Raw genomic sequence first — 6,000 nt, 5'->3', positions numbered from 1 at the left:
AAACCACAGGGAGCCCTGCAGAATAAAGGCAAATGTTTGTGAGGGTTCTCCTGCAGAAAGTGCCTTTCTGTGCTCTTATTTATGTCAGATACTATCAGCAAAGGCATTTTTATCTTTTTAGTTATAGAAAATTAATTCATTGGATGCCATCAGAACATCTGCTTAATTTAACAGCAAGGCATTATTGCTATTTTCACAGTAGCTGCAGCTGGTACTGACAGGTTAGGTACAGCCAGGATTTGGGAGAGAGAATGTATCCTTGTCATTGCCCCACATATTCCTAGCTGTGGCATAAATCATCTCTCTGCCCGTGTTTTTTGCTCTTTGTTGCTTGTTTAGACTTATGCCAGTGATATTTCCAAGATCAAGGTTAGGTTCTTGTTGTTAACAACCATTTTTGAACTGCCCTTGAGACCCCACCAGCTCATCCCTTTATTTTGGAGCCCTTCATGGATTCCCTCATTCATTGTGCTGTGTATGTGTCCCTGTAGTGAAAGGAAGCAGAAATTTGGAATTGTCCAGAACCCAGCTACGTGTGCACATCACCTCTGTGAGTAGGTCTCATTAAGGGCAGTGCAATTAGCAAGGAGCAAGGTCAGTCTCAGGTTAAATGGCAACTCCACAGACCACAATAATGACTAGCAGTTAATATGTATGAGATAATAATGCAACACCAATGAAGTTTCAGTAAAGACAAGCAAGCATTTTTTGGGTTGTCTTTAATGTCACAATTTCTATAAGCAGAAATTTTCCTACTATAAGCTCATCTATTAAACCCTGTATTAAAAGCAATTGTGCAGCTAGCAGAATGCTACTTTCTGCATATTTACTATGAAGTATTTCCAGTCCAAAGTGTGAAATTAAGTGCCTCATAAGAATTGTTTGGTTTTCTCTTGCATTTCTGGTTTGGGTTTTTTCCCCTATTGTAAAATCTTGCCTCTAACACCACACTATCAGAACTAATCTCTGGGAAGGTATGCCAATGCAAAGGTGAAAGTAAAAATATCTGTGCTGTGAACTAGTTCTGGGACTGAACATCTGAAGTGGTTTTTCAGAACTAAAAATAAACTTTTGTTGAGCATAGCTCTGTACATTTCCATGCTAACTTGAGCAAGCTGTTTCTTGGCACAAAAAACCCAAAAAAGTATTATGTATGTCAAACAGGTAAACGGTGAACCCAAAAGAAATTTCTGTTGTGGAAAAATCAAAGATCATAATGATAAGGATGGGAGAGCTGATGTTTCAAATCACAGAAATCCTTTTAATCTTACATCCTGTTTCTGATGTGGTTTTTAAATTATAGTGTAAAATGTCTGCAATGGGTAATTGGACAAAAAAAAGTTTTATCCTTTGGATATTTCCTGAAGAAAGGAATTATTATCTTGTCTCATGCAATTCTATCTATTCCTCCAACTTAATTTAATGTTGCTAAGTACTTGTACCCCATAGTATAGTTTCTGAAACAAATTATCTCTTACCTATTTGTGTCATAAAATAAATTATTTTAACATTTGCTTGATGCTTTTTCTTTGATTGATTTTTTTAATGGAAAACATAATAGCGACCATTTGAGTGATAGGTGTTTAACTCTTACTCAATATAACTTAAATTTTACTCTATTTTCCCAGTGACAGAAGCCCTGATAAAATTATAAAACTATTAAATAAATAAAATGCACTGCAATAGCATAATAATTTTAAAACATAATCCTTATCATGAACATCTTTCTTTTTAAAAGAAGGTTTGTGAGGCTTTTTCATTCTTAAAAGCAGAATTGAAAAAAAGAAATAAAAAAAATTAAAAGTTCAGCTTAGCACAATGTGCTTATAAATGATTCTATGCCCTAATTCTCAGTTATGTGGGGACACATTAATACCTGCTACAGTGCCAGTTTGGTTTACAGCCATTGTGACTGTGACCAGTGGCAATGGGGCAAGTGGAACCTGATGCCTGCGTGCCTTCTGATGCTGCTGTAAGGCTCTAAAGGGAAACACCCTTTTGAAGAAGAAAAAACGAGTGCTGTCCCTTGGTGACTGCAGTGAATTTGGTTCCCCTTTGCTGTGGAGGGAGCAGCAAAGCAGCCTCTTTCCATCCTACACCTCCCCACACCGACAGCTGGCCAAATGGTGCGTGCTCCGCCGAGCAGCCTGGAACGGGGCTCCCCAGCTGCAGGGGTGGAAGGAGGTGCCCCACTGCCCTTTCCCCCTGCCCTGCTTTGGCCCTGACTGCCTTGGTCCCCAGCCCAAAAGCAGGACTAGCACTGGTGCAGTCATTGCAGCTTTCCTGGTTGTTCAAAAAGCTCTTGGTCTCAAAGCCTCGTGCAGAGGATGTGAGCAAGGTCATGCAGAAACCATTCCAGACAAGAAGGAGAGATTCACCCCTGCAACGTGGAATGTTATGAGAAGCTGTCTTCCCTGGATTAAGGAGCTTAGCAGTTAGTTCTGCTGTGTTAGGAAACATCCTTGAAAACTAATGTGAATACTGTCCTGAGTCCTGTGTAATGTCATAAAGCAAATTATAGTGTTGATTAGCATGGAAAACCACTGTGAGAACTTCCATTCTCCATGAGAGTTCAGTGTTCATGAACTAATTCTACCTGTTGGTATACAAAATAAGTCTCTGATGCTCATCGGCTTTGCAACAGGTTCAAATTTTCAAAAGGTCAGCTGATTTCTCCAGGTGATTTCTCCAGGTTTCTGGAGGTAAATGCAGTAAGTATATATGTTATGAATAGTGTGAATGAAACATTAAACTGAGAAGATGTCTTCTCCATGCTGAGAATGATCATTACACAGTCCATTTCCCATGGGCTGGTATTTGTTCCATGTCCTTGTTCAAAATATTACTTCTGCATACTCACCACAATGACACAATCAGCTTCCTACAATACTCATAAATTCAGGTAGGTGCAGAGCAATATGTGACCAAGCATGTACAGAGGTTTTACTGTCACTGGCACATATTAGCCTTGGATTTCAATCTGTTTGTAATTTGTAGCTCCAGAGCTGCTTCTCAGTATTATTGCCTGGGATTCTGAAGATGTGGGATTACCCCAAGGTTCTGTGGTGGCTGAAGGAACAAACACCTAGTTTTAACAGAAAAATGGTCCAAGTCACAAGTTAGTAGAAATTAGAGACTAACACTAAAAGTGTACCCCAGATATGTCAATAGAGAGCAGACTATAACATTCTTGTCAGCCCATGTTTGCCATTTAACATTTTAGCATGTTGTTTATGAATGCAGGTAAGAGAGATGGAGAGTTGATCTGACGAGTACTGGGGATTTGGCAAGTACCATACCTCAGCAGGAAACAGTCCACTGGTGTGTGAGAACTGATGTCTCCATCATCTCCAAAGGGCTTTTCATTCTGAACAACAAGGAATACATTTCTCACAGGTGACAGAAAAGTTGCAAGGCTAAAGAGGAATTTCGGTGATTAGGAGCTGACCTGAAATATGGGTGTAGAGTTGATACTTCAAGTATAAATGCTGACATGAAAAAAAGGGAATAAGAACATGATAATACATAAACAACACTGAAGTCAAGGCTGGCATTGCTTGTGGAACAGATGGAAGAAGTGTTAGATGAAAAAGGGGAGGATCAAGGCTGGCCATTATAGTCTAAAGCAACAGTCTAACACATTTAAATTAGCTGTGCTCCACAGAGGGAATGGGGAGTAAAATATGAGGGTAAAATCAAAATAACTGTAGAGAAAAGGAGATTCTGATGGCAATGCATTGGAAAACCAGATGGAAATCAGCCAAGAAAGGAGATGGCAAAGAGGAAGAGAAGTAGCAGGTAGGCAGGGGAAAAAATAGAACAGGAATACAAAATGTATCCCTTGAGTCTGAGACAAAGCCATGGAAGTTTTTTATACCACTGGAAGAAAAAGAAAGACATTTCCAGACAAGAATCAGGGATTTAGCATGTATAGTCAAGTCTGAAAGAGTTCCTTTTATGTTTTTCCAGGGGTTTAATAATGTAAATTGTTATAATCTCAGTAGAAAAAAAATTGAAATAATCTAGCAGATTTTCCACACACAGAGTTTATCACATACTTAAGTGATTTTATTGGCAAAATAAATATAAAATTTCCTGCAAATAGAAAGAACACAAGTAGCTTGAATAAAAAAAGTAAATCCCAAATTGCTATAAATTTCTCAAAACACTTAGCTAACATGGTAACAAACTGCACTGTCACAGCACAGCAAAGGGAAGCGAGAGCTATATGGTTATTGCCAATTATTTTACATCAGTTGTGCCAGAAGGGTCATGATGTTGCTTTTCTATCATCAAAACCATGTAATAGAAGGGAGCCTAAGCTACTCCTTAGAGGGTGTCCTCCCTGGGTGTGGGTGCTGCTAATGGGAACAGAACGTGTTTGCTAATCAGAACAGGAGGCAGAACGAGCATGAAAGATCAGGACATACTTTTTATTTTTAAAAAGACTCTTGAGATCCAGAGTGAGCATATGGGACTGCACTCTTCAAAATAGATTTGGAACCTTCATTTGTATTTCCTCTTTGTTTACACTTACTGGTATTTGAAAAAGTTCTGCAGATTTCAAAAATCCAAAGACAATAATCCTTATTGAAAGGAAGTATTTATCGATCAACCCTGGAATCAAAGGATTCCTATGTTGGTACAGCATCTTTGGATCCTAATAAATCTGCATGTTTTAAGATTTTTTGATAATGAAGAAATAGAAAATAGTTGTAAATATAAACCCCAAAAATTGATAGGATAAAAGTCCAGAAGGCCTACTATAACCATTTAGTCTGAGCTCTTGCCAAGAGCCTTCTCAGAATTTAACTTTTTTCAGCTAGGTTTTTAGTAAATAGTCTGGTTTTAACTGTTTTCATTAAACTACTCAGCATATGGCTGCAAGGTCAATGACACATTAAAAAAGCAAAGCAAAAGATAAATTTTATTTCTAATCTGAATGTGATCAATGTGTAATTGAACAACTCAGTTTTTTTACTCCATCCATCTCCTCAAGTGTTTTATATTTTTTAGGTTACTTTCCTGAAGCATATACTCCATGTCATCAAGCCATTCCTGAACTATTTTTTGGAAAGTATATGGACTGATCACTAAATGTTTCTGGGCACAAGGCAAAAATTTGCAGTTCTTCAGTCTTTTCCAAGTTTCTTTCTGCATCTCGTATTCAACTGATGAAACATACGAACATTTAGTTGAACTGCAGCCACTGTCTCAACCAGGATTGTGCCAGGATGAATTGCAGAGGAAATGTATTCCTGATAAATTGTACTTCTGATTAGAACATATATCAGCTCTTTTCAACTTCCTCACCAACTTCTACCTTACATTCAGAATATCCATTAGACAATATTAAATTGCTAAATCAAGTATAGCCATGATTATTTGCAGCTAGCAGCAAACCTCTCTTGGAGTTCTATGGAATCAAGATTAAGCACTTTGGCTTTTCAAGGGTCTGACATCTTATTATTTGATATCTGGACTTCTGTCATCTGCTATTGTTTTCATTGTTACTGCACTCCTATGTTCCTTTCAACAAGTGATGGATGCTTATTATTAAAAGTCTCCCCACTGATGCTTTGTTCACATTCTGAACTAATGCATTTTTATATGAGCTCCTTTCATAGATTCAGAAGAATGCATATTAGAATATAATCTTCTGTTTTTAAGAATACAATCTTTACTTACGTCTTGCAAGATTCTTTTCCCTTGAGAAAAAAAGTATTGAATGTGATTCCCAGTAATGTAGTCTGATTTTCTCATGCACAGTGTTAATGAGTGTATCTATTCTTAGTACATGGTCATAAATTACTATCACCTATAAATTTCTTTTTTCTCCTTTGCCCAATTGCATCTTTTCAATTTGCATAGGATTGTTATTAAAAATAGAGAGTTGAAGAAGATTTTTTTTATCATCGACATTTTCCACTATTACTAAATTCTGATTGAGCTGTTTCCTTGGTGATTGACTCACCCATGCTGTCCTTTTGTACTTACTCA

Source organism: Melozone crissalis, unplaced genomic scaffold, assembly GCF_028551555.1.
Source record: "Melozone crissalis strain CALT ecotype California unplaced genomic scaffold, PUWL_Pcris_2 ptg000006l_1, whole genome shotgun sequence".
Taxonomy (NCBI): Eukaryota; Metazoa; Chordata; class Aves; order Passeriformes; family Passerellidae; genus Melozone; species Melozone crissalis.
Note: the sequence above shows the minus strand (reverse complement) of the source record.